Raw genomic sequence first — 19,685 nt, 5'->3', positions numbered from 1 at the left:
AAGGAACCCGACGCCTGGACCAAACACTGCACCCGCAGCCCCGAAGACCGAGAGGAACCACCTTCCAGTGCAGGAGTGACCAGCAGGCAGCTCTCTACCTAGCCCAGTCGGTGGTTGGCCCAAGAACTCCCCCCCGTGACCTGCCTGCATCGCCTAAGTGACCCCTCGGTCCCTCCATTGCTTTCTATAGCAACCCCAACGCCTACTTTGCACACTGCACCCGGCCGCCCCTGTGCCGCTGAGGGTGTGTTTTGTGTGCCTGTTTGTGTCCCCCCCAGTGCTCTACAAAACCCCCTGGTCTGCTCCCCGAGGACGCAGGTACTTACCTGCCAGAAAACCGGAACCAGAGCACCCCTGTTCTCCATAGGTGCCTATGTGTTTTGGGCCCTCTTTTGACCTCTGCACCTGACCGCCCTGTGTTGCTGGTGCGGTGACTTTGGGGATTGGCTTGAACCCCCAACGATGAGCTGCCTATGCCCAGGAGACTGACTGTGTAAGTGCTTTACTTACCTGAGAAAACTAACCAAACTTACCTCCCCCAGGAACTGTTGATTTTTGGCACTGTGTCCACTTTTAGAATAGCTTACTGTCATTTTAACTAAAATTGTGTGTACTACTGCTTTGAATCAAAGTTCTATACTTACCTGTGTGAAGTACCGTGCATTTCATGTACTTACCTCAAATCTTGAATCTTGTGGTTCTAAAATAAATTAAGAAAATATATTTTTCAATATAAAAACTATTGGCCTGGAGCTAAGTCTTTTAGTGTGTGTTCCTCATTTATTGCCTGTGTGTGTACAAGAAATGCTTAACACTACCCTCTGATAAGCCTACTGCTCAAAAACACACCCACAAAATAGAGCTTTAGTACTATCTAATTTTTACACTATCAACCTCGGTAAACTTCGCACTTCTATAGCGCACTACTCACCCGTTAGGGTCTCAAGGCGCTGTACGCATACCGCTATGGAACCCCTCCTGGCTTTTCCCTGTGAGGCGCCCACTCCTGGACAGGCCCAGGGTGAAGCCAGGCATCCAAGCACTGTGATGGTCGTTGTGGAGACTAAGCAAGCTATTGCCCAGAGTTACAGAGTGGGACCCATTGATTAGATTAGGCACTGAGGCGAGAATTATCTGGGCCAAGGGAATTGAGCCCAAGACCCGCCGAGGTGGGAATTGAACCCTGGTAAGCATTGTGCCACACTTCTCCACATTGTGCCACACTTCTCCTCTAAGGGGAACCCTTGGACTCTCTGCAAACTATGTCTCACTTTGAGATGGTACATACAGAGCCAACTTCCTACAATACCAATGCTGGAGAGTAAGAGTTACAGGCAAGTAATACGTTTTAGTCTTGAGTATTGGATCTTTCACCGATTCACATGCTTGAATCAGAATAGATATCAATCTATCTAATCTCATACCAGGCTCACCTTATTGTAAAATATGGCATGGTACTGCTTTACCTACAGCTGCGTCACCGTGCTGCGACAAGTCCATGCAATTATGCTGTGGGAATGTATGCCTGTTTTTCCAAGTCGTTGCATGCCTTATGCTTTCAATAGGCACTCCAGCAAACAGGGTTGCTGTAGTGACCGCGTTAGTACAGTGTGCCTTAATCGGTCCCTTCAAAGGCTTTCCAGCCTTAAAGTGGAAGAACTGAATAGTTAGTGCTATCCATTTAGCTATTCTTGCCTTGAAAACAGGGCCACCTTTATTATAGGTTCCATATGCAAATAACAGTTGATCTGTAATTCTTAATTGGTTGGTGTATTACAAATGAAACTTTAGGCACCTCTTACATCCAGTGTATGTAGTGTTTTTGCCAAAGCTGTCTGCGAATTCCGGAAGAATGTTTTAAGCCCAATGGGTTAATTCAGATGAAAATGCATAGGCCTTTAGAATGAACCTGGGGTTGGTACTTAGAACTACAGCATCATCCTTAAACTGTAAGAAAGGCTCCTTGATAGCGAACGCTTGTATCTCACTCACCCTTCTGACTGATGTCAAAGGTAGTAGTAACACTACTTAGGAACTTGATCTCTGCTTTATGAATAGGTTCAAAAGGGCTTTTCACGGGCTGTACTAGAACTGTGTTAAGTTGCCAGGTTGGAGGAGGAGAGTTTATTGGAGGGAAGACTCAGAAAAAACCTTTAAGAAACTTTGTAATAATTCTGATAGACCACAATGAAGGGGATCTAGATGTAATTTTGTATCTTGAAATTGCCACTAGCTGTACTATAAACAAAGAATGAGCTAGGCCTGTTTTAGCCAAAGACAGCAGATAAGGAAAGATTTGCTCTGGAGCCACTAAGATAGGGTGAATTTGTGATCTTTGGCACAATAAACAGACACCCTTCCATTTTAATCAGTATGTCTTGTTAGTGTATCTGCTCTGGCTCTTGTAAGTATATCTCTGCAGTCTTGTGGGATATCTATATCTGTAAATTCATGATAGTCAGGAGCCAAGCAGATAAGTGCAGGGAAGGCGGGTTCAGATGAAGCACATGGTTGCGGCTCATAAATAGTAAATCCCTCCGATGTTCCAGCTGAATGTGATTTTCCTCTGACATCAGAAGTTCTGTGAACCAGTGTTGTCTGGGCCACCGTGGAGCAATTAAAATCATTTGAGAAGCCTCCATCTTCAGCTTTGTGAGAAGTCTGGGTATGAGAGGAATTGTGGGAAAAGCATATGCAAAGATCCCTGACCATCTGATTGAAAATGCATTCCCCCACGACCATTCTTGAGGGTGCCAGCTTGCATAAAATCAGCATTTCCAGTTCTCTAGGAAGCAAAGACATGGTATGCCGGTTTGCTCCACTGCTGCAAGATTTTGTTCAGAATGAATAGACTTAGTTCCCATTTGTGGCATATGTGTTTTGTCCTGCTCAAAGTATCTGTCAATTTGTTGTTCATACCTGGTAGATGTACTGCTCCTAATGTTATTTGATGTTTTAAGCCACACTTCCATATTTTTTTTTGCCTGCTTCAAAAGGATAGGAGATCTTGTTCCTCTCTGCTTGTTCATGTAGTGATTACTGGTTGTGCTGTCCGTGCGTATCAACACTGACAATCCTTTTATTCTCAGCAAGAAAGAAAGCTTGGAGGTCAAATGTTTATATGCATCTTTGATTGAGTCAAAGTCCAGTTTCTGCTGATTTTGGAGGTCCTGTAATGGAGCTCCCAAACTTTCCAGGGAAGCATATGTAGTAATGACATATGCACAAATTTGGGATAAAAATGCTATCCCCAATGATAGATTGTGGCATTTGCCCACCAAGGAAGAGCTTTTGTCATTGCTGGCGTGATCTTGATGATATTGGAGAATGAGCCATATGTCTGAATCTATTGTTCATCTAATTCTTCTTGTAAAGGTCTAATTCTCAGGGGGGCACAAGGAGCTAGTAGGATGGCTGATGGCATCATTCCTAGATGTGATTTTAGAAGGCAATCACAAACTGACTTTCTTTTAGAGAGGTGTTGCGCTAAAAGTAAGAGTTTTTTATGTCTTTCTTCTGACAAGAATCCGTTGTCCTGGAGTGTACCCCGAACTGCTACCAGAAACAGTATTCATGTTGATGGGTGGAGGAATTACTTTTGATAATGGTCTGCTATGCCCAAAGTTTGAAATATCTGTAGATAGGACTTTGTAGCCTTGGTGGACAGATGGTGCTTTTATGAGCTAATTGTCAAGGTATGGAAATACATGGAGACCGTTTTGTCATAGTTGGGCTGTAAATGGGGTGAGACACTTTGTGAAGATGTGAGGGGGCTGACCTGAGACCAAAAGGGAGGACTTTGAAGTGGTAGTGAGTGCCGGTTACCAGGAATCTGAAAAGTTTGCTATGCTTTGTGTGAATAGGGGCATGAAAATAAGCATCCTGTAGAAGGTTGTCCTGTAATTGATGTGATTGAGATGCGGGATGTCTAGGAGGGTTACCACACAAAAGGATTGCTTTTCAAGATACTTGCTCAATCTTCTGTGGTCCAAAATGGGTCACCATTCCCTGGAAAAAACTAGAGTAGAAACCCATTCCTTTTTGAGGACGTGGAACTTTCTCTATGACACCTTTGCGTAGCAAAGGCAGAGCTTCCTTCTGAAGTAGACGGAGATGAGGTGGATGCTCTCGTTTTGATGGAGTGGTGGGTGGAATCTGGGGGAACTCTAAAAGTATGGCCATATGTGATCAGAACCAACACTCATTTGTCTAAGGTTATTTTCTACTGTTGATGGGAATATTCTGCATTTTTTGCTCCCACAGGATAGTGTCCTGCATGAGATGTAACCAGCACTGCAACATTTTCATTGTTTTCCGCCAACATCTCTTGGCTGAGATGCCTACTTTCTTCTTGGTGGTTGTTTGAAGTAGGCTGATACTGGTAGGGTTCTGTATGGTTGTCATTGATAAGATGGTCTATCGGTCTGTTGAAATGGCTGATAACTGATACCTCTGGTATCCTCCTCTGTAAGAGTAAACACCTCTTCCACATGCCCTATGAAAAGGCCTTTTCTTAATTTGTAAGGTGTCCAAGGGCCTTGCGGTATCCATGTCTGCTTTTATTGCTTGCAAGACGCCATCTACATGATTGCAAACAGAGCCTCTCCATTGTATGGCATGTCTAGTATCCTGGTCTGTACTTCAGGCCTGAAGGTGGCCTTCAGCCATCTTTGGTGCCGAAGGGCTGCTGATCCTGCAAGCTGTCTAAATCCCATCAAAGCTATACCTATAGCACCATTTAATATTTCAGATGAGGATCATTCTCCCTCTTGCAGGATCTTCTATGCTTCTGCTCTTTTATCCTCAGGTAGAATATTATATATATATATATCAATGTCTGACCACAACTGCCAGTCATAACTGCCTAGCATTGCAAGATTGCAAGTGTATTAGCTGCTCATGGTCGGGAACATGTTCCCTATATTATCAAGGCACTTGCTTTCTTTGTTTTTTGTCAAGTGGAGTTGATATGGGTGTGGCAGGATATTTGGATTGGCGCTTGGTCGTATGTAACAACAGTGTCTGGTTAGGGGGGGTCCCTCCAAACATTGTAGCAGGTCCTCATGAGCTTTGTATTTTTTAGCGATTCTTGGCAGAACAGCTGATATTGTGGCAGGATATTTCATTTTCATTCCTTTCTCCCAGTTATAGTCAGCCATAGGGATTGCTATTACAGACTTTCCAGTGGATTCGTTGACATCATACAAAAAGCAATCTGATTGTTTGATTGTTAGGAGAAGCTGGAATCATGCGGCAGCTCCCTCCATGATGACATGGAAACCCCGGTTATCATTCAGTGAGGAGTCTACCAGTTGTGGCCTAGGTGGTGAAGGCATTGGAATGAGGTAATCATCCAATCAATTGGGAACTGATTGACTAGCTGGGATTTCTCGCTCCGCTCTATCTTCACTTGAGGCAAAGTGATATTAGACACCAGGGTCATTACAGGAGTTGCAGGCGGAATTGGATCGGGTGATCTCAGTGTTTGAATTTGTGGATAAATCGGAGATGCTGATTTTGCAGGCTCAAGGAAGCACTTGTAGTAGTCCTGTAAAATGCCCTGAATGTCTTGCACTAAAGCAACAGGAACTTGAACCATGCCCTATTGAGTTGGAGGTGGAGCAACATGTTGAAAATGCTCCACATATTGCATACGCTTCATGATGCATTGTTGCATAAACATAGTAGTCACCTTTATCATTGTCTTAGTACTTAACATTAAGCTCTGAGGAACTGTGGGCAGTACCAAATGGGCCATCATAGTCTGAGCCCTCCACATCCAACAGATGACTTGGCAGGAACGGAGACACCCTGCTAGGTGAGGTGTCGTCTGGGCATAGCAATTACTGCATTGGTTTGTCTGTGGTTGGTGGTATTGTTGACTGAGTCGCCATCAGGTCAGATGTCAATTGCAATGATGATGGCTTCTTTGACTGTGGTCTCATCACTGATGCTGCCGATGATTGTGCCATCAATGGTCTCGTCAACAAAGCCTTTGTCGTCAGTATTGTCAGACAGTATCAGCATGGTAGACTTACTAATGGGGTGAAATGCCAGGATTCACAAGGCGCTCAAGATTCAAATAGACCGAAGATCTCAAGAGAAGAGGATGCCTGCACGAGGGTAATCACCCAACCCTCCAACAAGTTCCAAAGGAACCTCAAAACTAATCACAACAATGTGCGGTACCTCTTATAAAATTCGTTAGAATCCAGTCTTAGTTTTCAACTGAAAAATCCATTCAAATATAATTTTGGTTTACCAATCAAAAATCAGAAGTCAAAGACTTATTGTTGTGCATACATCATAAATTATTATGGCTTTTCACAGGTCAAACCAATTTGTGACAATCAATTCATTTGTAGTTCGTCCGTCAAATCCAAACATTTATTGTTGTGCATACATCATAACTTATTATAACTTATCACAGGTCAAACCAATTTGTGACATCCGATTCATTGTAGTTCATCCGTCATGTTATTATAATCAAGCCATAGTTCAAGCCAGCCAACACGTGTTTCGTCTCGGGACAGTGTTATTTCTCATCCCAAACGACTTCTTCAGGGCACTCGTCTTTATTTGTTTGTCTCTCCGTTAGATCTTCCAATAATTAAGTTCTCTTCAAAGCTTTTACACAGAAAAAAATCCACTGTCGTTCTGACTAATACAAACGAATATTTGAATCAGTGGTCAGTAATGCAGGACGCCATGTGACGAGTACACACAATGTGTCAGTCCAAAAACCACAAGCGCATCTGAGTACTTCTCGACAAAATCCCAAACCGGCATACATAGTATAAAGACGCCGTGTTGCGAGTACGTACTGATTATAATAACATGACGGATGAACTACAATGAATCGGATGTCACAAATTGGTTTGACCTGTGATAAGTTATAACAAGTTATGATGTATGCACAACAATAAATGTTTGGATTTGACGGACGAACTACAAATGAATTGATTGTCACAAATTGGTTTGACCTGTGAAAAGCCATAATAATTTATGATGTATGCACAACAATAAGTCTTTGACTTCTGATTTTTGATTGGTAAACCAAAATTATATTTGAATGGATTTTTCAGTTGAAAACTAAGACTGGATTCTAACGAATTTTATAAGAGGTACCGCACATTGTTGTGATCAGTATCAGCATGGTGACCGTCATCGGGTCGTCATTAACGGGGTTGCCGTTTGCGTGGCTGTCAACATGGTTGTTGTTACTTCTGTCAATGTCAGAGCTGATGTCATTGTTGAGACCTACGTCCCAAGTCTGGATTTCATACTTGTTGGCTCTAAGGAAGATTTTCGAGGATGTAAAGCCAGAACTTAAAAGTGAGTGGTACACTCTGATCTTGTAGCCTTTGAGGAGATTTTCTCCTTTTTCCCAACTGTGAGAAATGTTTTTTTAAGACTCATGGTAAGTCTTTTTTATTGCTTTTCTATGCGTCTCTGGCGACCCTTGGTGTGATCTCTCCCTTTTTCATGAACCTTCCTGCGAGGGAGTAGAATCTTCACTGTGTGCTTTCTCAGAAATGGCAGACTTCTTTGTTTTAGCTTTTGTAATCATAATAAAAGCCTCTGCTCTTCAACTGTAAGAGTTTTGGATGAAAAAAACAGCAAATTTCACTGTCCTTTACCTTATGGGCAGTAGATATACTCTTTGTGAGAACATTCAAAGTGTAGCCTCTTCTTACCACAGGTCTCACAGGGTCTGAAAAGTATTTTTTCTCAATGTTTCTGACATATTGATGTCAGGCTCTGATAGAAGAAACAGAAAAAATGGTTTTGGATGACCAAAATCAAGGTAGAAGTTCAAGAACTGAGCAGAACTAAGGGAGACTCCCTTTCACATGACGTGTGGTAGAAAATCTGGGGGACTCGGTCTCTGTAGGAAGTGTTCTAGAGGGTGCTATCGCCTAACTGGCTGGAGTTTGGTTCTTTATAAGTGATGTGGATTAGGCATTAAAGTCAATGTATTTTAGCGTTATAAGCTATGTATATTGTTCTGCTGCTTTAGAAGGTAACATTGGACTCTCACCTTGATGACAGGGAATGATTAAAGCATGTGAATGTAAAAAAGATCAAATTCTGGAGAATGAACTTGCCTAGGATAACACAATTTGCTCAAGGTGAGACTGATTCCAGATCTTTCAGTTTCACGCTATGCAATTCATTCATTAGGTTGGTATCTCTTTCTGCCATCAAAGATTGTGTTTTATGCTTAAAAACTTTGAGCCATATTTATGAGGGTAGTTGTATCGTTCTTGCACCACACAAGCCCAAAATGTGATTTATGAAGCCACGCAAGGCCACCTTGTGTGGCCCTGAGTGGCTCCATGAATCTGGAGTAAGACTACGAGGCAAATCACGGTATTATGTTACTCTGCCTCAGGGAGGCGTTCCATGGGTTTGCGCATGTTCCCACACAACATCCATGGATTGTGATGCATTCCCAGGTTTATGCAGCACAATAGAAAGCGGAAAATGTCTAAGGCGATTGTTTTTGTGCAGGAAGGTTTTTGCAACGCAGTCTCCCTGTGCCTGCATTGATGTTAGGCAGTCATAACGGTGCCAGTGCAGACACAAAGTCCAGAATGCTCTGTATTCTTTGAAATACAGGGCATTCCTGCTCTTTCCGTGTGACACAGCATAGCAAGGTGACTTTCTGCACTGCATCACAATCTTATAAATCTGCCCCTAATAGACCAAGCAGCATGTGTAACCACTGCCTGATCCAAGCTCTGTGACAAAGTGTGGAAAAACCTGAGCAGACTAGAGGAAGTCTCTAGAAGTCCTTTTGTATGCATTCTGCTTGCCCGCACTCTCAGCCATTGCTCCTCACCTTTTATATTCAAGTGATAATTTTTCAGCACTGAAAGGTTCTTAATCCAGAGGTTGACAAACCATCTGTTGCATGGAGCAGTGAAGTGCGCGCTTTGGGAGAGTGTGTGAGAGTTGGTAGCAGATAGTGTGCGCGCCTGAACGAGCATGCATACTACAGTGAACAATGTTCTTATATAAAAACTCATTGGCAGTCAGGAACAGTCCAATTCTGTGAATCAGGTTGTTTCTAACCCAAAAGAACAAGTTACTTACCTTCGGTAACAACTTTTCTGGTGGATACATTAGCTACCTGTGGATTCCTCACCTAATGAATACTCCCATGGCACCAGCATTCAATGGAAATCTTCTTCCTAGCTTCTGCACGTCGACGAGGACATCACATTAGCCCACGCGACGCCGTCTGACGTCATACAGGCAATAAGAGGTCCTCGCCGACGTGCCGACATCAGTACCAACATTTTTTACGTGCATGAGAACAATAACCCAATGCAATGAAAGATCAAGGCAACATCCCATAACATTGTAAATCACACAACATTGCAATAAAATGGCTGTAGATTTAATATAATTCTTTTTTTTTTTTTATTAAAACAAATATATACTGAATTATGTATATACAAAAAGATATATATATATATATATATATATATATATATATATATACACAAGTATCCATATATACAAAATCTATTGCAGTCTTGAAGACCAAGAGGAGCACACTCAAGGATTACTTGGTAAGACCAAAAAGGCAATGGGGAGGCGGGGGTGACCGTGAGGAATCCACAGGTAGCTAATGTATCCACCAGAAAAGTCGTTACCGAAGGTAAGTAACTCGTTCTTCTGATGGATACAACTACCTGTGGATTCCTCACCTAATGAATAGAGTCCCAAAGCAGTACCACGCCCGGAGGTGGGTGCCTAAATGGTCAAACCAAGAAATCCTGCAGCACTGACCGTGCAAAATGGTCGTCCCTTCTGACCTCAGAGTCCAAACAGTAATGTTTCGCAAAAGTGTGAAGGGACGACCAAGTTGCGGCCTTGCAGATGTAGAGCACAGGAACACCTCTGGCCAAGGCCGAAGTGGCCGACTTAGCTCTGGTGGAATGAGCTCTAATACCATCAGGAGGATTCTTCTTTGCTAAAGAGTAACAGATTTTAATGCAAAGAACAACCCACCTGGAGAGTGTTCTCTTGTGGACTGCCTTTCCTCTCCTCTTGCCCACCTATCCGATGAACAGCTGATCGTCCAGCCTGAAATCCTTCGTTCTATCAATGTAGAAGCTTAACGCCCTCTTTGGGTCCAAGCGATGTAGTCTCTCTTCCTCCTTTGAAGGATGAGGCGGAGGATAGAACGTGGACAAAGTAATTGTCTGGGCCAAATGGAAGGGTGAAACAACCTTCGGGAGGAAAGCAGCCTTGGTCCTCAACACCACCTTATCCCCATAAAAAGTTGTATAAGGGGGTTTTACCGATAAGGCCTGCAACTCACTCACTCTCCTTGCAGATGTTATAGCCACCAGGAAGACTGTTTTAATAACTAAGTACCTTAAGGGACAAGAATGCATAGGCTCAAAAGGGGACCCCATAAGGAAAGTCAGGACCAAGGACAAATCCCATTGAGGCATAACGAATGGTTTTGGAGGATATTTATTTAGAAGACCTTTCAAGAATCTAAGAACAATAGGGGATTTAAATAACGATGGTTGGTCTGGAAGACAAATGAAGGCTGACAAGGCAGACAAGTAACCTTTAATAGTAGCCACTGCACAACCTTTCTGCGCTAGTGACAAAGCAAAAGACAAAAAATCTGACAGATGAGCATGTAAGGGCTCAATCTGTCTCTTTCCACACCACATAACAAATTTAGACCACCTATTAGCGTAGATAGATTTAGTGGAGTGTCGCCTGGCCGCTAATATAACATCCACTACATCAGGCGGGAGAGAGAAGGAACTCAGGTTGCCCCGTTCAATCTCCAGGCATGTAGGTGCAGACTCTGGAGGTTGGGGTGTAAAACCTGCCCCTGCGACTGCGAGAGGAGGTCTGCCCTGAGAGGGAGACGGAGCGGAGGGCACAGTGTGAGTTGGAGAAGGTCGGAGTACCACACCCTCCTTGGCCAATCCGGAGCTATTAAGATGACTTGGGCCCAGTCTTGGCGAATCTTCCTCAACACTCGAGGAATCAAGGGTATGGGGGGAAAAGCGTAAAGCAACTGGTCGCACCAGGTTATCTGAAACGCGTCCCCCAACGCTCCCTGCACCGGATACTGGAGGCTGCAGTATAACGGACAGTGCGTGTTCTCCAGAGTGGCAAACAGATCTATCCGAGGAAACCCCCACATCTGGAAGATTAAACGGACTTGATCTGGATGGAGACGCCACTCGTGGTCGGCCGAGAAATGGCGACTGAGACTGTCCGCACGTACATTCAAGACCCCTGCCAGATGATTTGCTACCAAGCAAATCTGATGGTCCTTTGCCCAGGACCATAGTCGAAGAGCTTCTCTGCAGAGAAGGTACGACCCTACTCCTCCCTGTTTGTTTATGTACCACATCGCGGTAGTATTGTCCGTCAGGACCTGTACCGACTGACCACGAAGGGAAGGGAGGAAGGCCTTGAGAGCCAGACGTACAGCCCGCAACTCCAACAGATTGATATGAAAAATCTGTTCTTCTGGAGACCAAAGCCCTTTGATCTCCAGATCCCCCAGATGATCTCCCCACCCTAGAGTGGAAGCATCCGTTATAACCTTGGTCACTGGTGGTGACTGCGCGAACGGCTTTCCTTGTGAAAGATTGTTGCCCGCAATCCACCACTTCAAGTCCACAGCAGCATCTCTGGAGATCTTGACAGCACCTTCTAGATCTCCTTTGTGTTGAGACCACTGCCTTCGGAGACACCACAGAAGAGCCCTCATGTGCCAGCGAGCATGCGTGACCAACAGTATGCAGGAGGCAAACAGAGCGAGCAGACGAAGGACCTTGAGGACTGGAACTACCGCTCCATTTCGAAACATTGGAACCAACTCCTGAATATCTTGAATCCGCTGAGGCGGAGGAAAGGCTCGATTCAATGTTGTATCCATTACTGCCCCTATGAACAGGAGGCGCTGAGAGGGCTCCAGGTGAGATTTGGGCATGTTCACCGAAAAGCCCAGGTCGAACAACAACTGGGTTGTTGACTGCAGATAATGCGACACAAGCTCTGGGGACTTGGCTTTGATCAACCAGTCGTCCAAGTAAGGGAATACTGCTATCCCCTTCCTTCTGAGCTGTGCCGCAACCACCGACATCACCTTTCTGAAGACTCGAGGTGCTGAAGTAAGACCAAACGGGAGGACCGCAAACTGATAGTGCTGCGACCCTACCACAAACCGGAGATACTTCCTGTGCGACTTGAGTATCGGGATATGAAAATAAGCATCCTGCAAGTCGACAGACACCATCCAATCTTCCTTGTTCAACGCCAAAAGCACCTGAGCTAGGGTCAGCATCTTGAACTTTTCCTGTTTGAGGAACCAATTCAAGATCCTCAGATCCAGGATTGGTCTCAACCGACCATCCTTCTTGGGAATCAGGAAGTACCTTGAGTAACAACCTCGACCCCATTCCTGCTCTGGGACCAACTCCACTGCGCCCTTTGAAAGTAGGACTTGAACCTCCTGTTCTAACAACAGGAGGTGTTCTTCTGAACAATAAGATGGGCGGGGCGGGATGGGGGCAGAAACTCCCGAAAGGGAAGGGTGTAGCCTTTTCCCACAATGCTGATAACCCAAGTGTCCGATGTAATAGTCTCCCACTTGTGGAGAAAATGCTGTAACCTTCCCCCTACAGGAGAGGAGTGAGTGGGAAATGGTGGAAGCCTAAGGCTGCTTTCCCTGCTGCACCCCCTCCAGAGGACGAGGAAGAGGCAGAGTGCTGCTGAGAGGCTCCCCTGGTGCGGGCCCTACCCCTCCCTCTAAATGATCTATAGGGGAGGGAAGAGGTGGGTTGCTGGAATCTTCCCCGAAAGGAAGAGGAGGAAGAGCCACGCCCAAATCCAAGAAACCTCCTGAAAAATCTGGAGGAGGCAGAAGAAGGGGCTTGTAGTCCTAATGATTTGGCGGTGGCCCTGCTTTCTTTAAATCTCTCCAAGGCCGAATCCGCTTTGGCTCCAAACAGTTTGTCCCCATCAAACGGGAGGTCCAACAGGGTCGACTGCACGTCTGCAGAGAACCCTGAGTTGCGGAACCCTGAGTTGCGGAGCCAGGCCTGTCTCCTCGCCACCACAGCCGTGCCCATCGCCCTAGCCACCGAGTCGGTTGTGTCCAGCCCAGACTGGATAATCTGGGTTGCGGCAGCCTGGGCATCCGAGACAACGTTCAAAAGTCCCTGGGGAAGCTCCGTAAATGAAGATGATATATCGTCCATAAGAGCATGGATGTATCTCCCCAGAATGCAAGTCGCGTTGGTGGCCTTCAACGCCATACTGCAAGATGAAAATATCTTCTTGGATTGTGCGTCCAACTTTTTGGAGTCCCTGTCCCCTGGTACCGTCGGGAAAGATCCAGGCGCTGACCTAGAGGAACAGGAGGCTTGCACCACCAAGCTCTCAGGCGTAGGGTGTCTAGACAGAAAGCCAGGGTCAGAAGGCGCAGCCCGATATCTCCTGGCCACAGCCCTATGAACAGCCGAGGCAGATACTGGCTTCTTCCACACCTCTAACACCGGATCAAGCAAAGCCTCATTGAATGGCAAGAGAGGCTCCGCTGCAGTAGAGGCCGGATGTAGTACCTCAGTCAGCAAATTCTGCTTCGCCTCTGCCACCGGCAAAGGTAGGTCCAGAAAGTTAGCTGCCTTTCTTACCACAGCGTGAAAGGTAGCAGCCTCCTCCGTATACTCCCCTGGAGATGATAGGTCCCACTCAGGGGAAGTATCCAGCCCACTGGCTGTATCCAGACAATGAAGTCCATCACCAGAGTCCTCAACCTCTCCTTCCTCCAAGACTCGTTGGTATTCTTGCTCTTCCAAAAGACGGAGAGCACGCCTTCTCGAGTGCAGTCTTTCCTCGATACGCGGAGTCGACATGGCCTCCGCCGAAGTCGAGGATCGGCGCCGATCTCCGGAACCATCCGACGCCATGTCCGGCGCCACAGGCAACTTCGGCGCCGAGGTAGGAGCCGGACGAAGAAAGTCACGTCTTGGAGTCTCCGATGGAGCCGCCGGAGTCACAGGACGAAATCCTGAAGTCGACGGGATGGAAACCTCCGGGGCCAAAACCTCTGGAGCCACCGGAGCGGCCACCGGAGCGGCCACCGGCGCAGACACCGGCGCCGAGCCCACATTCCCCAAAGGGAGAAAGGGCATAAAGGGTGCCGGCCGTAAAGGCGCAGGACCACCCAAGGAAAAAGCCAACGGCCCCGAAGGACCAGCCGGAGCACCACCTGGAGCCATCTGTTGAAAGATGGTATACATCGCATTCAGAAATGCGGTATTATCGGCTCCAGGGGCCGGAAAAGCCGGATACTGGGGTGCCTGGATCGAAGGCGACCCCGACGCCAGCCTCGACGTCTGTGACGCCAGAGAAAACACCTGAGGCTGCGTCACCTCAATCACAGAAGCCTGTCCAGGCGAAGGTGGTGACGCCGGAAAAGGCAACGGCGTCGATGGATGTGGCGTGACCGTGGGACTGACCTCCCAAGTCTTCTGACGCCGAGCCGAAGGCGACCTCGAACGAGACTCCTTGCTGGAATGGCGCCGTGAATCCCTACGGCGCCGGGAGTCTAGATGACGCCGATAAGACCTTGGCGAAGAAGACTTCTTATGATGCTTTTTCTCCTTTCTTTTCGACTTCGCCATGAATAGTTTAGCCTCACGTTCTTTCAGGGCCTTCGGATTCATGTGCTGACATGAATCACATGTTGCAACGTCGTGGTCAGAGCTTAAACACCATAAACAGTCGGAGTGAGGATCGGTAACGGACATCTTGCCCCCACACTCTCGACAGGGCTTGAAACCCGACTTCCTCAGAGACATAATTACAGCAGAGAAAATCAACGCAGCAGAAAATACACTGTAACTATGAAAGTAACAGTAGCTCCCTCGAAGATAACCATTTCGAATGCACGGAAAAAAGGGAACTGACGTCGGCGAGGACCTCTTATTGCCTGTATGATGTCAGACGGCGTTGCGTGGGCTAATGTGACGTCCTCGTCGACGTGCAGAAGCTACGAAGAAGATTTCCGTCGAATGCTGGCGCCATGGGAGTATTCATTAGGTGAGGAATCCAAAGGTAGTTGTATCCATCAGAAATGCTTTTACATAAGGAAAGAGCACAAATGCGATTTGGTAACATGTTACCAAATCGCAATTTTTGTTTAGTGATTTACTATTTTGAAGAGGCATGTTTAGGGCATCCCTTCCAAATATCGGATTGCAGTGGTATATGAATGTTTTTGACTGAATTAAGGTTGCTAAACTTTAATTTTTTACTAACACCTCAATTTATTTGCAAATGGGAAGGGGTCCCCAAGGGTCCCCATCCCCTTTGTGAATGTTGGGAAAAACATATAAGAGCAGACAGTGGTCAAAGAGACCCCTGCCTACTGTTAAAAAATGAAACTTAAAAGTTTCATTTTATTGCGCTTAAATAATCCAGTTTTCCTTTAAGGAAAAATGTCTGCATTAAAAAAAGGATTGCTTTATTAAAAATCAATCACAGACATGGAGGGTTGCTGACCCCAACAGAACACCATCCCTGTGAAGGCTGCAATTCCTAATGAGTAGCAAATTCCAACCGACCTCATTGTTATACATGAGGTATGTCCATTGTAACCCCATTAGGAATTGCAAATTCCAATTTGTAGTTTTTTTGTTTCTCAGGAACTGAGACTTGCGAAAAAGAACTAAGAAATCCCCATCGCAAATTCTGCACATATGGCTCTTGGACTCTCATCTGGAAGGGTCAGAGGGAAGGCTTTTGGGTTCTTCTTTGAGAACATCTGAGATGTCAGAACTCTGGAGATAATTTGAAAGACAAAAAGTAGGGGTCTATCAGAGCTGTTCTATGTCACTGGATGAGCTGCCTGTGGAGTGTTTGTTCAAAAAAGGTTTCTCCCATGCAGCCATTATTAGCAGCCATCCTTTAAGGGAAGCAAGGGCTTGGAAAAAATGTGGAGGGTTGCAAAAATGTAATCAAAATGTTCAACTTCACTTCAGCAGAATGCAAAATATCAGTTTCAAGTTATCTGCTGCCTTCTGAAAAACAGTTGTGAAAGCGGAGACTAACGCAGAAGCAGGCCAAGAGATGTAGGGAAATGTCCCGTTCAGGGGGTGCCTCTAGGTCACTGGCAGTTAGTAATTCCAAACAGATGCCAGCATCACAAGTGTAAGATGGCAGGAGGTGACCAGTGCTATGGTCATCATCCTCCATGCAGCTATAATTCATAACTTCCATATTTAAGGCTTTTTATTCAAAACCAAAAATATCCTCTAAGTAGGAAAACCTTTGGCTCTGGGAAGGTGCCCACAATAGTGTCCATTGTTTAGCCGTGGTGCACTTCTTTGCCAAAAAGATGATACTTTCTTCTATTGACTCCTTGGCCTGAGCCTGCTCCGTGACGGTGGGTTGATGCTGTAGCCAGCTGGACTATGAAAGCTCAAAATCAGGGTTGGAGTTCCTACAGGAGTCCCGGCAGTTGCTAAGCCTTAAGAATAGCTCACCTTTGGGGGATACCTAGGGGGTTGTTGAGCCAGCCTCAAAAGATCCAGCATCATTTGCCAAACAGCACTGGATCGGACTAAGGACCATGGACTTCCAGTGTCTTCTTTTTAGCCACTGCAGAGTTGAATGGTGGTAAGGAAAATCCAGCATTGAAGGAGGCGTTGAGACTCAGAATGGCACTGGAGCAGGACCACTGTCCCAAGCGAGAAGACTTCTCCCTCCTACGGCCCTTTCTGTACTTCCTGTGGCAAGATCTAATAGGATAACTATCCTGGACTATGTCTTACTTTATGGTGAGGGAGTCTACTTCTAAGCCTCACTGTGAGATTTAAGAGTCACAACATGTCATCTCCAGACCCCAGATATCACAGAGAGTCATCACTAGGCTCCAAAGGGACAGCTTATTCTGGCGTCATCTTAAGTCTGATAGCTGAGGTAATTTGAGATGATGCTAAGCCTTGTTAGTGTTGAAAGATGATAAATTTGCCAGTGATACACACTGAGAGAGAACTATGGTCCACATCAATGTGGCACGAAAAAAAGGAACTGACACCAGCAACTAATTAGTGGTTGGCACCTAATTTACCCCAATGACAGCATATTCTGAAGAGGAGCTGATGCTGAGATCTCTTGGTGCTAGTAAAGTGTTAATTCCTGTGGAAAAACTGACCTTTCTAAAGTCTTCAAAGAGAATTAATAAGGTAAGGACTATGAGGCTGATTTAGAGCCTGACGAAGAAAATACTCAGTTGAAAAAGTTACTGAGTACCACCAGGCTAAACTCAACATTTGACGACCAATTTAGAGGTAGACTGACTTTAAGAATATAGATGATGGACCCTAATCCGGATCTGTCACTACCATACTGATCTATTGGTTCAAAGGAGTTTGGAATGTCAGAGTTTAGCGATCTGACTACCTGCCCAATTAAAAGTGGGTAATTTGATGGAGATTTCTTGCTGTCAGTCAGCACCAGATAAAAACTAACGTGCTGTGGGGATATTCGTTTTTTATTTTTTTAAAACAAACTCCCGCATTGGGAGTTTATGTTTAAGAAAAAAAGTGACTATGGTTGCTACCAATGTTTAGAGTTGCGTGTGAGACTGGCAAACAAACTTAAATATGGCAGGGGGAGATTGGTTAGCATGGCAGGGGCAATGCTATCCGCCATCCTAATGGAGTAGCCTCTGTCCATCATACTTAAAATTAGCCCCTTTGTGGAAATCCATCAGAAAGAAAAATGCCCAACTTCATAAAATTACAGTGGCACATTTTCTAGTAGAGTCAGTAATCATATGAATAACACGATGGCAGGCAACCCAAAGTCACTAAGCAATTTCAGTTTTTATTTGGGGAGATGGAACCAGTGCCAACAGGCTCAGTTACTAAGGGTAGCACATCACTGCATGACTGTCCAGCTTTGGGAAGTCTACAGTTATCTCTCTAATGTTTTAGGGTTGATTCTATCTACAGCAGTGTAAAAGACATAACTAACCAACCTTGAAACCTAAAGGAGCTTGTGATTGTGAGACCTTGCCAATTTTGTGTAGGCAAAGACAAAAGATATCTTCCAATGAAGCAAGAACTCACAAGGCTCTGTTGCTGAATAAAAACTAAATGTTGAGTTTGTACTTATGTTGGGTCATTATTTGCACTTGTTTTGCATAGCATGTAGGATTGGATGAAAAAAGCAGTCTGTTCCAGGTCTCTGAGCTACTGCATCCAATATTTAACTTATCTTTTGAAAGCATGCATCATAGGCAATGTGTATGATGGGCAAATAGCCTTGCCTGCTGTTCCTCCTCCAATTATCCCACACAATTTCCCAAATTCTACAGTTAGTAGTTTGCACATTTAAATATTGAAGAGGCACAACCAATGGTAACTACCACTCACTGCATTACATGTTATGCTAGACTTTGTTTTGGTTTTGACTGATGTGGTAGAAATTGTGCATGTTGCAATCACTTCTGAAGCTGAATTTGTTTGCTCTGTGCTTTCAGTTAACAGATTAATTTATATTTAGAATTGTTTGGATTGTAAGTGTAGCAGTTGAGATTTTAGTGGTCATTCTTGTATTTCCATTGATTCCTTCTGTCAGAAAATTGACAATATCACCCCCTAGAAGAGATTATGCTTGAGGCCATATCTATGGTACTTGAGCTGATCCAACTAACTGGTGAACAAGAAGTTAGATTTTTCATTGTGGCTAGGGTTATGCTTGCTGCACTTTAGTCCTTGGTTGGGCCTATTGTCATATCGGAAGTGACATTATTAGAGGTGGAATTTATACTTGCAATACTGTGAGTAGCCATGCTTGTTTAATGTTATGCTATGAGGTACCAAGAAAGACATTAGTAACAGAAATTGAGTTTGTTGCTGTCACCCCTGTGGTAGATGCTGGAAGTGTATTGATTTATGTTGATGCAAAAGTTGTAGGAAAGGTGCAATGCTCTGTTTTATGGTGCAAGTACAGATTTGGTTATGGTTCGGGTGGTGTGGGTGAATGTGGTTATTGTTTGGCTCTGTTACATTTTTGGTGGAATTTGTGGCCATATTGGTAATGTTCACTTAAAATGGGTTTCTGCTTGTTGCTTTTATTCTTGTGGTTGAGCACTCAATGGCAACGGTTAGGTACACAGAAATGCTAAACTGAGATGAAGAAGGATTTGTTGTGCTTCTTGATTCATTTGTGGGCAGGCATTAAAAAGATATACTGATCAATGTCACAGAGTGCGGGTATAAGACATAATTTCTCAGCAGGCAATCCTCTTTTAATGAGCTTTGTTTCATAAGCTTACATATAACTTTCTTGGGGTATCACAACTCTTTTTAGAGGCATTAGCCATCTTTCATTGTTTTCTGTGTTTAGTAATTAGTTGTCTATATTCTGTTTAAGGTCAGCCCGTTCTCTGAACTTCTGCATTCAATATTCAGTATTTAACCTCTTTTCAGGTTTTGCTTTACAGGTATGGGGTGTGATGAACTGGTGGCCATATCTGCCTTTCCTGAGATAGGCCATACCCCATGCTCTGCCAATCATCTCAAATAATTCCCCACTTTCACCCAAATTCTAAGCTTTACATCTTCCACTTTTAAGTAATTAGTTGCTAATAACTATTGTGAAAGTGGCAAAAC

General features: G+C 44.8%; 1 protein-coding gene across 2 annotated transcripts in view; it reads right to left on the bottom strand.

Moving 5' to 3' along the window:
- LOC138265247 (fibrillin-2-like) overlaps window positions 1-19,685 on the bottom strand; it is a 514,969-nt gene that overhangs the window by 156,838 nt on the left and 338,446 nt on the right. The window lies entirely within an intron of this gene.

The sequence above is a fragment of the Pleurodeles waltl genome, chromosome 11, assembly GCF_031143425.1.
Source record: "Pleurodeles waltl isolate 20211129_DDA chromosome 11, aPleWal1.hap1.20221129, whole genome shotgun sequence".
Taxonomy (NCBI): Eukaryota; Metazoa; Chordata; class Amphibia; order Caudata; family Salamandridae; genus Pleurodeles; species Pleurodeles waltl.
Note: the sequence above shows the minus strand (reverse complement) of the source record. Positions and strands in the feature narration are given on the sequence as shown.